We start from the raw sequence: 16,289 nt of genomic DNA on the forward strand, positions 1-16,289 counted from the left end.
ATTTTTCTGAAACCAGTAAAGTTAGCAATTTCAAAAATGTCAAAACACGAGTTTCGTCACAAAGCAGGACTGATCGGTTGGGTTAGCAAAGTTACCAACTCGCGTTCGACTTAAGAAAGCTACTTCTTACTAGCTCTGGCGTCCCACTGGTGGTACGCGTACCACAGATTGAGAACCAACAGAGCAAAAACTGAACTGAACTATCGATACTTTAAAACACGAGCATAAGCTCACTTTAAAGCAACCTAAATAAAGTTAAGAGCAAGACTTCCTGTCACTGGCCCGGATGTCCACAAAGTTTCACATCCTGTATGTAGCCTAGGCTAATTTAAAACGGTTCTGTTTCGTCACCATTTGACAACTTTTAAACAGCGTCGTGATTGTTGTAATAACGTCGTGAATGTTGTAATAACGTTTTTCATAGCTATGCTCCGAAACCCTTAATTGCTTTGACTTTATCAACTTGTGGTCCGACGCAGAATCATTCCAAGTATTTTTAAAGGTATGAAACAATGAGTAAAAACTGACCTAAAACTATCGTTGGAGTTTTTTTCAAACCACCTTCCTTGTCTGAAAAGTGCAAACTCAGTTACACCAAATGACCAAACAAGTTAATTTGAGAACATTTTCTTTCTGAACGCTTTAATTTTTTTAATCAAATAGTCGAGTCTTGACCTCACTATAGTTCAACCTTGACAAGGCTATTTTTTTGTAAATTGCGGGGATATCTTTATAAGTATTACTAAAGCGACCGGCGTTCCACCCATTGCACGTTTGCCGTTGTTTGTTTCATTACACTGACGTCAGCTCTAGCTTTGTCCCCCTCAGGACTTCACACATTTTACAGCAAGGACTTAACGCCTTAGCTATGGCTTTGAACAAATCCTCCAATTTCAAATACTTAGTTTGCTGTGTTGATTTTTACTTTGAAATTTTGTTTATTAACACACGTTTGTTTCAAATTAATAACTTACAAACACAGCATTTTGTTCTGCAGTCTTAACCTTTTGGGTAGATATTGTATATATCGTGGAACCGTTCATATAACCTACCAAAAGACATGCCATCCAGTCATTGTTTTCTCACGCAAAGTCATTTGCTTTTTGCGCTCTTTTGCTGCTTCTGTTTCAATTTCACTCATATAAATAGTATCACCGAGTTTCTGTGCAGCCATAATCCAACTGTCACGGTTTTCATAAGGAGTACACATAAACTTTGTTAGGTGTCCACGCCAAAGGACAAAGTTGGGAAAATTTCATATCATGTAAATGTGAAGAACTTCCACATTTATTTGCCTCCACACAAGAAGATGGTCCAATTGCTCTTTTACGCCTTCATCACGTTTTACTAAGCGCTTGGTTTCAAAGCCATCGTTTAAATTGCAGTTTAGATTTTTGTTTCTTAAACTTTTGACATTACAAGACAGGTCATTTGTCGCCAATTATGATAAAACTGCCGCTCTAATGAGAATCTACCAAAATCTGTGGGTTTTCTCAAAAATCTTTGCTCACCATTTTCAGGTTTTAATAAGTCAGAAATATTTAGCATTTTACTTAAATTGTGCAAACATGTTACGTTATGTTTTAAAAATGTCAGAACATTTTTTTAAATCTTAGGGCTTATTCACTGTACAATGAAACAAACTGATGTAAAAGCATGGAGTCAAAAGAGCACATATATCTGGTTAATAGCTTACTCTATTTATTTTCATGAGATCACAAGGGGCAACCAGTACAGCCATTTGGGAAAAAAAATTCTGAATTTTGCATATTCCAGGTAATAGCGTAAAAACACAAGATTTACCAATTTACTATGGTGGTAATTAAAGTTGTTGCAAAAACAATGATGAAAAAACACCCAAAAAACAAGTTTGTACATGGGACATAGTTCAAAAAATGTGTGTACTATGGATGGTGAAAAAACCTCTAAGAATATGAAGGCAGTGTAGTAAAAATTTAAAGCGATGGTTGTCAATGTGAGACATATTAAGTTTTTGTGGTTATAAACAAAACACAATTTGAAGCAAAAAAAAAATGATTCACAGATCTTGCAAATTTTATTTATTTATCATTGAGGCAGGGTGCTATAAAGTACTATGTTTAGGTGAAAAAGAAAAAATAATAAAAGGTAAACATAGTGCAAATATAAAACAGATAATACCAATTTTTACTCTAGATAGTACAGCAATATAGTGCAAGTTACAAATAACACTAAATATATCAAATAAAGCAAAGCTACAAATGGCAAGCATGGAAATGAAAAAAGGTAATAAAAACAAATATCAATTAGAAATAAAAGTCATGTGCACATTTTCATTTAGAAGAACTTAATGCATATAGAACTTAACTGTGCTTACTGCACGAAATAATATTAAAACATTGTTGTAACTTATGCAATAGTAAAAAGCCTTATGCTGCAATAAAAAGCTTGATGCAAAAACAAACTATTGTGTTTTAGGCAATGATTGTTTGATAAATGATGCCAACATGACAAAACTAAACAAAGATATTATTATAATACAACACAAAGATTACGGCTGCCCCCTTCCTTTCTGACAGTGCTTAAACGCCCGCAAAAGAGAGCAGTCTGTGTTGGATTGTGCATCAGAAAAAACATGAATGGATGATCACAAGTGAATATTTTTTTCTTTTTTGGTGTTGAAAAACACATTCCACATAGGGCTTGACATTCAGTTATAGCAGCAGCCTCAGTACCTTCTTCATCAACTTTAATAAATGCTTTGTGAGCAACATGAGAAACATACAAGCCTTCCTGGGGAGAGATTCCTTTCAGATTGGCAGCACCATCGTCAAAAACATCATTTATGCCAAGTTTCATCAAAGCATTAACCAAATCGAATTCTTGTTCTAATTTTATTTTTGGGACTTTCAACTTAACTTCTTCTTTTCGGAACTGGTTGATCATTTTCAAAATCCAACCAGGATTTATCTTTTTCTCCAATTCAGCCAAGCCGAATTTATCATCAGGAAGCACGATTATCATGGAAACATCCCAACTTCTGTAGGGCAATTCCACAAGCTGGGCCTTCAAATCCATGTCCTCAGTATATTGACAATAATCTGAACGAAACATCATATCAACAGACACAGTTTTTTGAGGTTTGACAAAAAACTTAGCTCTTTTAGTTTTTTTGACCTCAAACTCGTCTATCCATTTCCCTTGAAAATACACAGCATTTGCCAACACCAATCGAGTATGACTATTTAGTGACCCTTCAGGCAAAAGATTTTTGATTTTATCCATAGTGTTTTCCTGTACCCAGGTATTGATAAACTGCCTTGCATTTTCAAAATCCCCAATGAAATCCTGACTTTCAATGGTTACATCATAAAATTTTTGGCATTTTTCTTTAAACTCTGTTTCCAAACTAAATGTTGCTTCTGGAAATAATTTATTTGCCACTTTAAGATTGACACTACCATGGGCTTTTTTGACAGCAGCTAGATATTGTGCATACCCTTCATCTAAATTTGAGTCAGGGATGTTTTTGACACCAGCTAGAATTTTTGCAACCTCTTCATGTAGATTTGAGTCACAAACATCAGAAAACCCAAGTCCTTCCTTTAGTTGTTTAGCTGTGTTTTCCCGCGAACCAAGCAAGACCATCGACATTACTACTGAAATGCTGTAAGGAGAGAAAAACAAATTTTCTTCCTCAGTTTTCAGTTCATTGTAAAGATCCAAGCAAAATTTCAGGTTTCCTTCTCGAAGTGCTTCTGCCATTATTTTCATGAAACAAATGTTTGTGACATAAAAACAGTTTTACTGGTGAAATATTTGCTGAAAAATTTGCATCAAACGAAAACAAAATGTAATCAATAGGTAAAAAGATTAAAAACCTATAATCTAAAAGCTGTTTCACAATCGGATCAAGATGTAGGTAAAGCAAAGTAAAAAAACAATTTTGCAACATTTGAAATGAACAAAGACACAGAAATATAGTGTTTAATCTGTGACAATGTTGTATTTGTACAAATTTGCTTCTTTGATACAATCTTTACTGTCTCAAATTGCATCATAACCCACAAAATTACTGAAGCTAAAACCTCTTTAATCAACAACACATGAATGAAGGCCATTTTAGGCAGTATTATTGCACAAATAATTCACATACAGCATAAACTGGCACAATTGCACCGGTATTTGCCACCTTTCTAAAAGTGTGCTTGGGATTAAACGTAAAAGTAATGACAATTTGCAAATCATTTGACTTCACATTTGTTTTCATAGCTACACTTTTTTGTTACGGGGAAATTCCCTAAGACGTTATTTTGATTTGGCAGTTGATCAAAAAACTAGTTAGGGCTAATAAAGTGGCCAACTTTGTCGTAGCCAATACCAATCATGGCCACAAGCAACACAAATGTTTTGTTCAAACAACTGTTGCATTTACAACAAGATAAAATGAACAGAATGTAACACACGATCCTTCAAACACACAATTCCTTTGATCGCGTACCACCTGACTACTTTTTCCATCGCTGTGGACCGTCCTAAACCCTATTTGAATGCTTAGACCAAGAAATAGGCCTATTTTTCTCGACCACCCTTGCATTCTTCTGAAACCAGTAAAGTTAGCAATTTTAAAAACGTCAAAACACGAGTTTCGTCACAAACCAGGACTGTTTCTTACTAGCTCTGGCGTCCCACTGGTGGTACGTGTACCACAGATTGAGAACCAACACAGCAAAAACTGAACTGAACTATCGATACTTTAAAACACGAGTATAAGCTCACTTTAAAGCGACATAAATAAAGTTAAGAGCAAGACTTCCTGTTACTACCCCGGATGCCCACAACGTTTCACATCCTGTACGTAGCTTAGGCTAATTTAAAACGTTTCTGTTTCGTCACCATTTGACAACTTTTAAACCAGTGCTCCGCAACCGGTGTGCCGCGGCACAGCAGTGTGCCGCAAGACGATGCTGGGTGTGCCGCCGCAAAACCGTAACTTTTTGTTTTAAATTTGTTTTTGTGTATTTTATCATTGTAGCAAATAATAGAGTTATCATTGTAGCAAATGATACGATTTTAAGAAACAATCATTCTTTATTTGTATGGCTAGAAATAAATGCGGCGTTTTAATCGTATTATGGAAATAGGCTAGTTCCTCCTGTTCAAAATCAGCAATTCAAAGTGTTGCGTCATATTTTTTCGTTGTTTCGTCATTGTATGCCATTGTTTTCACATAGTAGTTTATTGCCTTTGGTTTATTAGTTTGAACACTGTAGATATGTTTCTTTTTTATTACATTACAAATGTTTTATGTACATGAAATGGCATAAACGCACAGCATTTTTAGGCACATAATATTTTTTGTTCATATTACATTTACAAAAAGTTCCAATATTACGGCCCCTTACTAACGTAAAACATGTTTTTGGCCCGCAAAAAGATTAAAAACTCCTGACTAAATGCCTTTTTCATTCTTTTGAAAAATTTCAAATCGCATTTTTGGTTTGGGTGTGCCGCCAAACATTTAAATCCTGTATGGTGTGACGTGCGTGAAAAAAGGTTGCGGAGCACTGTTTTAAACAACATCGTGAATGTTGTAAGAACGTTTCTTAAACCATTAATTGCCTTGACTTTACCAACTATCGTTGGAGTTTTTCAAACCACCTTCCTTGTCTGCAAAGTGCAAACTCAATTACACCAAATGACCTAACAAACTAATTTGAGAACATTTTCTCTAACTGAACGCTTTAATCAAATAGTCGAGTCTTATAGTCGGGGTTGTCATCGAAGCTGTAGCGTTTACCTCGATGGCGTCTATATTTACTCCAAACGCTACAAGAAACAACAATGTTATTGCCTCGGTTATTGATGGATCCTCGTTCTGTCTGCTTTAACTTGTTGAACGCTGTCTTCTTGACTCGAACTGCAGCAACATTAATTTGAGACATCCTATATTTGAATCAGCTGAAACATATTGCAAGATTATCTCTTCCCAATTATATTGTAAGTAGTTACACAATATTTATCGTTTCACAATTCCAAATCCTTTCTAAATTCAAGGCGAAACAACAGCGCTTTTTATAGTCCCACAATGCAACAGTAACTTCTTTTCTCGCACATAATTACGTTTGTTAATGTTACTTTTAACTGGACAAAGTCCAAATTAGCCTTTTTTAGTTGCCAGAATCTTCTCGAAAACCGGCACATAAACGTCAGTGGGAACGGATATGTATAACTGCGAAATACAAGGCAAAATGTCCCAAAAATAGAATATGACTTCACCCATACAAGCACAACATGTACCTGAACAACGTGTGAATATCCGTTTTATAAATTATATTACGTTTGTTCTTTATTTGGCTGCAAACGCTGCTTTTATGCAGCGTTCAAGAGTGCAATTGGTTTGAAATACAGCATTTTATCTACTTGGTCCGCTACAAAGCGAAGCCGAAAATAAGGACAACCGAAAAATTAAGTTTTCATTTTAATCAAAACAAACGTTTTCGAATAAAGGTGGCTGTACACAGGATCCGTTTCGGTCCGTTTTCGTCCGTCATGCGTATACGCGCGTAAATTTCGGTCCGTCGCCTTCCGTCGACGTGCATACACAGAATGCGAACCATGCGTTTTGTCCGAAAACGGACGAAACGGACGTTAACGCAAGGCCATCCGAACAAATAGAACATGTTCTATTTTTTCGGACGTACGCATGCGATTTTCGGTGTAGTGATAGTGCAAAACTGAGAGATATTTCTAGATTGGTTGATTAATATTAATTATTTTGATCAAATCACAAGACTTGAAGCCCTCTTGTTTCTAATAATAAATAGAAGTGAAGTAATATGCAAGGTTTTATTTTTAAATCGGCAAAAAGACAGACTTCAGACTCGACTGGAATGCAGAACAACAGCGGGATACAAAAAGCTAATAATGTAAGTAACAAAAGCTTTCCGCGAAACAAATGGGTCAGGAAATAGTCAGTTCATAACTTAGTTCTGGCAGTTAATGTCATTGATTGCAAAATTTCAGAAAAAGAAAACTGCAAATATGCCATCAGGGTTTAGAAATTCGGAACTATGTTGTATTAATATTTAGGATGTTGCTTATGAAATCTAAGTCCATACGCCAGTTGTTTACATACACTTAAGTACTGGTTGATGTTTCTGCAACAATCTGTGAATTATGCACTTTAAGTTATCATGATAAGTTCTTTTGTAGAATCCTTGGATTGATAAATATCAACTAAAGAAATCAAGTTTATCAAGAAAAACTAGTAACCAGCTTTGGAGAGAAATCTACCTTATAAATGCCTGTAATTCAACTTCAGCAGAGTGTGGTTTAACAGGTAATTTAACTAACTTGTGTTACAATGTGGATACATGTTTAATGGTGATAGAAATGTTGTGGTTTTTACCAAAAAAAATTTTGACAACATTTTATTGTACATTGGGAAGGGCTTATTCTGCTTATCAAATGTACATTTTGTGAAGTATATGTGACACCTGCCTGTTACTTTTTTTTACAGAAAAAATGTGAAAGAAAGGTGACATATGCGACACCTATATAAAAAGAAGACAGAAAATCCAATGGTTTAAGATTTAAACACAGCACCACAGGTATGTAAATTAAATGATTTATGCTCCATATTTGTAATAAACCTACTATATGTGTTATGTTTGTAAGGCATGGACCTCAGCAATGTGCTATTTGAGTACTGCAGGGAAAGAATTGTGATCAAAAATAGTATTATTTTTCACATCTTCATTGTAATTTGTAACCAAGGTTTGTGTTTAATATGAGAGATGGAAACAAACCAGAAAAGTCAAGTTAAATGAAAGATTGCACTTAATTGTGGATTAAACAAATATACTTCTAAACTAATTTGTACATACTGTTGCATTTATGTTTTTGTTATTTGTAGGAGACCTACAGGCAACAACCAGCACATTGCCAAATTATAAGAATACAGCTACTGATGCTAGGATTGCTTTTCACTTTTCAAAAATAAGAAAATGCTTGAGGCAATCGAAAGAGGGTACAGGAGGGTTTTTAAAAGCAAATGAAATTCTTTAGAAATACGAAGCGTTCTGTAAAAACACAAAAAAGTCCTTTCAGTGTTTGTTCATCCCCAATTTTACCATTTAAACATTTCGCTCATATGCACTGTGTGTTTGTACTTTTTTATTTTGTCTGCTTTAAAAGTGTCTTTTAGAAAAAAAATACAAATATTTTGTGACATTTGTTTTCCATTAGCGATGTTATTGTACTGCTATCTTATTTGAGCATGTTTTGACACCAGCGAATGCCAAGGGTAGGTTGGGTAATGTCGATTGTAAACTATTTAAATTACTTTTTTTGGTCGGTGTGTTCGAGTTTAGCAATATTAAAATCCCACCACCACCACCGTGATAACCCAAATGCAAGAAATTAGCGGTGTTCCTTCTTTGAACAGCGAAACAACTGATTTGGAGTAGGACGCATTCAAGCAAAACGTCGCATCGTTCGGATCCTGTGTATACCACCAAACGCAGCCACTTTCGGAACGTAAATTCGGTCCGTTTACGCACGTCAGAATACGGACCGTTTTTCGCATGCGTTTACGCACGTTGACGGAATACGCAGTCTGTGTACAGCCACCTTAAATCTTCGCATTGAAACGAGCCATGGTATATCACATGCCATATTTTTTTGCCAGAAACAATCTGTTCCAGCAACTCCTTGTTCGTAGAAAATACTTTGAGCATCTCATGACAGCCCAGGTCTAGGTTTACTTTTACTTGTAGCATGGTATTGACTTGTAATTGTTGAAAATAAGACAAAATTAGGACGTAAGTCATAAAGAAGGACATTTCCTAGAAATAAGGACAATACAGTTTTCTAAGACATTGGCCTTAAAAATAAGGACAAATCTTAAAAATAAGGACGGTATGGCAACCCTGCTTATAGTTCAAACTTAACAAGCCACATTTTTTTTTAAATTGCAGGGATATTAACTTTGGTAGTATGTTACTCAAGCGACCGACGTACAACCAATTACACTTCTACGTTTTGTTTAACCCTGCAAAATAATCTCAAATTAGGTTGAAGACATGGTGCAAGAAAAAGCATGCATGGTGTGTGTTGGTTTGTGCACCAACAAAAACGTGAATGGGTGGACGCAGTTAATAACCACTGGTGGTGCACTAGGAAGGCAAGGATGGTGCACTACCTTGGAGCCATGACCAAAGCAGTTGCAGCAGCAGCTTCCCTCCTCATTGATTTATATGAACGTTTTCTGCACAACATTAGTAACAAACAAAGGCATGGCTGATATACCAATAAGATTACAGTTTTCACTGAATAAATCAGTTAATCCGAGTGTCTTTAAAGTCGGAACAAGATCGAATTGGTCTTCTTGTTTTAGTTTTGGAATTGACAAACGAACCCTTTGTGATGTCAAATTGGTTGTAACATCCAAAAAAAATTTCCGAGACTTGCTTTTGAACTTCGTTTAAACCAAATATATCAAGGGGTAAAATAATGTATATTGCAACCTGTTCACCTTTGTAGGAAGCTCAAATACCTGATAACTTTGATATGTTTAAAAGTTGTCATTTCCGACTTGTTTCGTCATGTCAACTTTTACTGTTTTCATGAGATATCTAAAATCGAAACCAGTAATGTTTGAACCAAAGTACTTGCTGCACTGTTCAAGAAAGTCTTCATGTAGGGCAAATGATTTATCTGTATCAACATATTAGCTGTTTACAACACAACATCAGCAATATTTTTCATTTGTGACAGTGTGTTCATATTTTCTTCACACAAAATATGGTCTGATATATTGCTACAACCAATTATATTTTTTTGTTTTGTCTCTTCTTTAGCTCCCAGCAAAACCATTTTAAGATCACAGACAATCTGTATGGGGAAACCAACAAGTTTGGATGTTTTTTGATAGCAGAGTATGTAGCTTGGAAGTAAAAATGCTTCTCCTTTTTATAACTGAACTGCTCATTGCTACTGTGTTAATTATATCGAGGTAAAACTTATAAATATTAAAAGTTAAACATAGTGCAAATGAAAAAAAAGCATTTATACAAATAATATAAAAAATATTACCCTGAATAATACAGTAGTATAGTGTAGCGACTCTAACGATTGCTGGATCTGATCCTTAATTGAACTTTGTTGGTGTATTAGTATGAGAGTTGAGGTATAGTGATATAGTATCGCTCAAAACAACATGTATATATAACGAAAAACAGTCAACAAAAGGTGACAACATATGGTATACAGCTGTGTGGAATTAAATACATGAGGTTTTGATTGATTTACTTGTCAAATACATATGTTCAGACTACAATCCCACAATAGTACAAGTTACAAAATATAATACATTCATTTAGAATACAGAAATGGTTTTTTAAACTTCAATGCACTTATTATACACATGTGAAATAGTTTTTTTTAACAACAAATTATTATCTTAAAGTCACTTAAAGGAAGTGAAACTCATATTTGCACTACAATGACCATGGACAGTCAAAGCTAAAAAATATTGAAAAAACTATTGAAATAACATTTAATTTCTAAGTGTAACACTATACATAATACTGTACATTGACACAGTTTGTTAGACACAAGTTTCTAACAAACTCTATTTGTCTAACAGAATGTGTGTTATCACTCTGCAGATTTTGTTCACAAAAGCTTGTAGACCTTTTAAGCAAACAATTAAATATATATAGGTAACACTATACATTGACACAGTTTGTTTGGCACAATATTTTCCAACATAGTGGTTGTCTCACATAAGGCGTGTTATCACTCTCTGGATTTTGTTCACAAAAGCTTGTGGACCCTTTGGGAAATATAATAAGCATCACTACCTTATTCAAGTAGAATCTAATAATGTTACAATTTTTTTCTATTAATTTCAATTGGACATTGAGGAAGATTCAAGAAGGTAAAATAAATATGCATGTCATTTTATAACAAGGCACACAAAATGCAGCATTAATCCACCCCCAATGCTTTGGTTAATTACAGGGGTGTTTTGAAGCTCCCACAAAACAGAATAGTTTCACTTGGTTTGTGAAAAATACTAAACAAAAATGGATGGTCACAAATAAATGTTGGAGGTTTAGGAGGTGACCAACAAAGGCTAGCACCCATTAGATTGCTCGCTGTAGCTGCTGCAGCCTCTGAACCTTCTTCATCTACTTCCAAAAATGATTGATGCAGAATTTCTGACACACACGGTTGACCACCTGGTGATATTTTGCTGAGGTTTGCTGTTAAGTCAAAAACATCTTTTATTCTAAGTTTGCCAAGAACCCTTTTCAGTTTAAGTTTTTGAGCTACTTTGAATATTGGGACACCGATTTTTACCCTGCTTTCTTGAACTTTAGATGCCAGATTAAGAAAAACTTTTCCAGTGAGTTTCTTGGCAATCGAGTCTAATCCAAACCTTTCTGTGGGCAAAATAATGATCATCGAAACTTCTTCACCAGCATACGGAAGTTCCAAAACTTTTAATTTCAGATTTTTGTCTTTAAAGTATGGCCAGTAGCTAAATGACGTCATCATCTTAACTGGTTGAGCTTTAAACCAACCAGTGTGAAATTGTTCTTCTGTTGTGTTTTGTTTGTCAAATTGGTTCAACCAGTTGCCTTTAAAGTAAATGGCATTGATAAGAATCACACTGGTTCCTTGTACGTCACCAATTGACAACATGTCCTTGATTTTGTGCCGTGTCTTCTCTTCTACCCAAGAATTAATTGTATTCTTTGATACTTCAGCTTGTGTTTGAAAATCCAAACCAGTTACATCACAGCCATAAAAATGCTTGCACATCTCAAGAAATTCATCACAAAGCTTGTACGAAACATCAGGAAATATGCTGTTGGCTGTATCTAAAGTCACATGATCCTTTGAATTGTTTATTTTCTCCCTTAAATTCAAACTCTCCTGGTTAACATTTGTGACTGTTGTATCTTTGTTAAATCCAAGACCTTTTAGTAGTTGTTGTTTGGTTTCTCCATCAGCACCAGCCAAAACCATAGATAGTGCAGTAGAAATGCTGTATGATCCAAAAAAGGTGTTGGATTTGCCTTCAGAAAGCAACTTGTTAAGGTTTATAGCAAATGAAGCATTTGCAACTTTCAAACTGTTGTCCATTTTCTCTATTTTATGTGGTTTCCAGCATTTACAGAAATTTAGTTTTGAAAATCTGATTTTCTTCACCTCTTGTAATTAAACTTTTTGTGGGTCCTAACTTAACACCCTTATAATCTAGATTAACAAGAATTATAAATTAACAAAATGCAATAATTAATAGTTGCATCAGTAAGGAAAAATGTTGAAAGTAACAAATTAATTACGACATGGATTAAAAGCTAAAATAGTTTTACAGTAAGTTCAAAGTGCCATCAATTTTTTTCCTGTGTATTATGTACATATATACATTATGCACATATATACACATGTACAGTAGTATACATTGTATTGACACCTTTACAGCATGACTACCACACTAATAATACCATATAATTAAGCATCTACTTGGTTTGCTTCATGTACGTTACTAGTTAGCCTTTTAAGACTACAATATCTGTCTCAAGTCTAAACTGCGTCTCAAATTAAAACACAATTTTATGTTTAAAAAGATTAGGTATTTCAATTTATACTTATTCAAGCGTGAATTCATTCATACGCCTATGCATCTTTGTGTGTTAATTTCAGTTTAAGAGTTAAACTTTTTAGCAGGGCAATACCTCTAAATCAGTGATTCTTAACAAGTTTTAGGTCATGGACCACAGGCCCAGTAAAAATAATATCGTGAACCATTTTTGAGCAAGATTGAAGTATACATACACAACAACCATTTGAGCTTTACACATAATTCTTTGAAACCGATTTTCAAGAAGTAAGATACAATTACTAACAGCTAACATTTCGATACTCTTTCAACATGTAATATGCAATCATTTCTAGTTTATCACCAAATTTGGTGGACGTCATGTAGAACAGTGGTTCCCAACCTTTTTTTGTCCAAATACTTACCAAAATTTTGTTTTGTGGCTTCTCGTGACCCATGGATATGCATTCTTACTATTTGGGTTGTATTTTTGTTTGTAAATCAGAAAAGTTTTTGAAAAATGAAAAACATCAAACAAAAATTATTCGTTTTTCCGCCAACTTTAGAGCTGGTTCAAAGCATTATGAGCCATACAACGCTTAAAAGTGATCACACACAAACATTATGATGTCACAAACAGAATAATTCACTATCACACCAAATAGTCATGAAATTGTTATTGGGAAACAATTCGTAGCCTTGGGAAATCACAAAATAACGCTACGAAACGTAAATGCTAATTGTCACAAAAACTGGCGACCCAACTTTGGGTCGCGACCCATAGGTTGGGAAACACTGATGTAGACCACCCAAATAGTCTTTATGGAGCACCAGTTGAGAACTACTGGTCTAAATGCATACAACCTTTCACACCACCATCTAATTTTAATAAGTATGATACGATATAACACAGAGGGCAAAAATGGCAGACTATCTGATAATTTGACAACAATCCTAAATATTAACAATACATCATAGATCATACAAACACGCGGCTTCAACATAAGTCTGAACACTAGGTTTTATTTTCAAAACAACCAATCCCAACCCTGAACATAAAACATCCGCCCCGACATAGCTACGACAAGGCGTTAATATGCCTCTCCCCGGCTTGCGTTGTTGGTTTCTTTTTAATGCCCTTAAAACAAAATATGTGTGGATACCTGCTTCAATAGTTACAAGAAAATATACATCATTTATTCATTTTTAAAATGTACGGTTCTAGTTTGTTTAACAACGGCAAGTCTAACTGTTTTTGGCACAATCCAAGAAAACTGAGCCGTGTGTAAAAGAACATGATATCCTGTTTCAGTTGGCAAAACATACAGCATGCAATCTGAAATGTGACCACATTTCAAAGGAAATGGAAATGAGTCTTAATCTGTCTTTGCATCACACCATGTTGGATTATGCTAAACTGCAGTTTTCTGATCCTGATTTTTGTGATACAAAAATGTTAACGTTTCAAGAAGTTAACATTAACATTATGATCAAGATGAAATCTTCACAAACATCAGAAAACCCAAGTCTTTCCTTTAGTGGTTTAGCTGTGTTTTCCTATGAACCAAGCAAGACCATCGACATTACTGTGAAATGCTTTAAGGAAAGAAAAACAAATTTTTGTTTACAGTTTTTAGTCCATTGTAAAGATCCAAGCAAAATTTCAGGTTTCTTTCTTTAAGTGATTCTACCATTATTTTCATTAATCAAAAGTTTTGAACATAAAAAAAGCTTTACTAGCAAAAATTTTGATACCTCAGAAATCTGCATCCCTATAATAAAATGTAGTAAATAGGTAAAAAGATTGAAAACATGTAATCCAATACTTGTTTTCAATCAAATCAAGGTGTAGGTAATGCAAAGTAAAAACCAAATTTACAACATTTAAAATAAAAAAAATACAGAAATTTACTGTTAGTTCTGCGACAATGTCATATCTGTACAAATTTGCTTCTTTGATACGATCTTAACTGTCTCAAATTGCATCATAATCTACACAATTTCTGAGGCTGAAACCTTTTTAATCAACAACATATGAAGGTGTTTTCTGTCAGTTATTAGTATCAGAGTTGTAAGTCGGACCGGGGTTGGGTTTCAAAAGAAAACGGGACTTTACACTCTGTGTCAGTTTTTTTTATAACTTTAACTAGCTGCTGGAAAAGTAGCTAGTTGCTGGACCTGACTTAATGTCAAACAACTCTAAAACGCCTTGTTCAAAACCAAACTATTTTGTTTGTTGTCTTGGTCTTTCCTGAGGCTTAATGTGTTGGCCAATAAATCAAACTTTCGGGTCTAAAAAGGCTTCTCAAAAACGATTCGCGTTCAGGTCGGTTCGGGCTCCATGCTCCAGTTTAGGCCCGTTTATAACTCTGATTAGTTTCATTGCATAAATATTTTACATACGACATTGCATATTTAACTGACACCACGGCACCAGTATCTGCCACAAGGTTGTAAAAGTGTGTTTTGGATTAAACGTAAAAGTAATGACGGTTTGCAACATTTGACGTCACATTTGTTTTCATACCCACACTTTTTGTTACGGGGAAATTCCCTAAGACGTTATTTTGATTTGGCAGTTTATCAGGTTAGGACTGTACTGTAATGTATTGTATTAATTTTGAAGTCGTTTAATACCGAAAAACGGCATTACACCGAATCAGCCGGTCTCCCAAACATTCCCATATGGCAAGGCAAAGGCTAGAAAAATCTATCCTGCGGTGGGATTCGAACCTACGACCGGAGTCTTTCCGGGACTCGCGCTCTACCAACTGAGCTCAGTGGAGAAACCGCCGAAAGTCGAATCACCAATCCTCCCGGAAAAACCGTCATTGCTGCGAATGGCACCCATATCTGGTTTACGTCTAGTAGAACCATGCATTTACCTTCCGGCAAATTTCAACAGAAGTTTGTCCTTGCCGAAGCTTTTCGACCACTGCTCTGCGTCGACTTTCTGAGGGCACATTCCCTTTTAGTTGACCTCAAGCACTGATGCCTCATCAATGCGGAAACCTTCTCCAGCGTTGCACTTGGCAAGGCCTCGCAATCAGCCCCGCTGTTTCCGCGGGCACGTCTGTCCATGCTCGACTATTGGCCGAGTACCCAGGAATAACAACTCCCCACTTCTCACAGTCGCTTCCCAAGCATGGAGTTCAGCATTTCATTCCCACTAATGGCCCAATCAATCAATTGTTTATTTGTTTCAGCGCCCAAGCATAATCATAGGTCAGGTGACATATAGGTAAACGTGTGAAATAAGGGTTGAAACAAAAAGGGTGCAGCTGGAGCCCACCCGTCCATCCTCGCGCTCGTCGTCTCCCTCTCGAGAAACTGAACACCTCGCTATAGCGAAACACCATGTATACATGACCAAATTTACATGAAAAAAACCATTTAGCTTGCAACATTACGTTAAAATGTTGGAACCCGATTTTTTTTTATTTAATTTAGCGAATCATATCTGCCTTTAAGCTTTCCGTTTCCAGTTTGTTAAAATCAGAAAATTTGTGTGTTATTTTTCTATGCCCGCTGTCTCAATTTGGACACAAAATGGCGCCATCCATGTTTTTTCGCGTAACAAACTAACAATGGGTTTGGACAACTTGGGTTTTATGTAAACTTCTTTGTTTCATATGTTGTTGATTTTTAGAGGTTTTAGCTTCAGAAATATTGTAGATTATGATGAAATTTA

The 16,289-nt window shown here is 35.3% G+C and overlaps 2 pseudogenes; both read right to left on the bottom strand.

The window, feature by feature from the left end:
- Positions 1-1,662: 1,662 nt before the first annotated feature.
- Positions 1,663-4,819, bottom strand: LOC145205456 (serpin B3 pseudogene; annotated as a pseudogene).
- Positions 4,820-10,045: 5,226 nt separating this feature from the next.
- LOC145205075 (serpin B6 pseudogene) lies at positions 10,046-12,302 on the bottom strand (annotated as a pseudogene).
- Between the last annotated feature and the right edge of the window lie 3,987 nt (positions 12,303-16,289).

The sequence above is a fragment of the Phallusia mammillata genome, chromosome 8 (assembly GCF_965637545.1).
Source record: "Phallusia mammillata chromosome 8, kaPhaMamm4.hap1.1, whole genome shotgun sequence".
NCBI classification, from domain to species: domain Eukaryota; kingdom Metazoa; phylum Chordata; class Ascidiacea; order Phlebobranchia; family Ascidiidae; genus Phallusia; species Phallusia mammillata.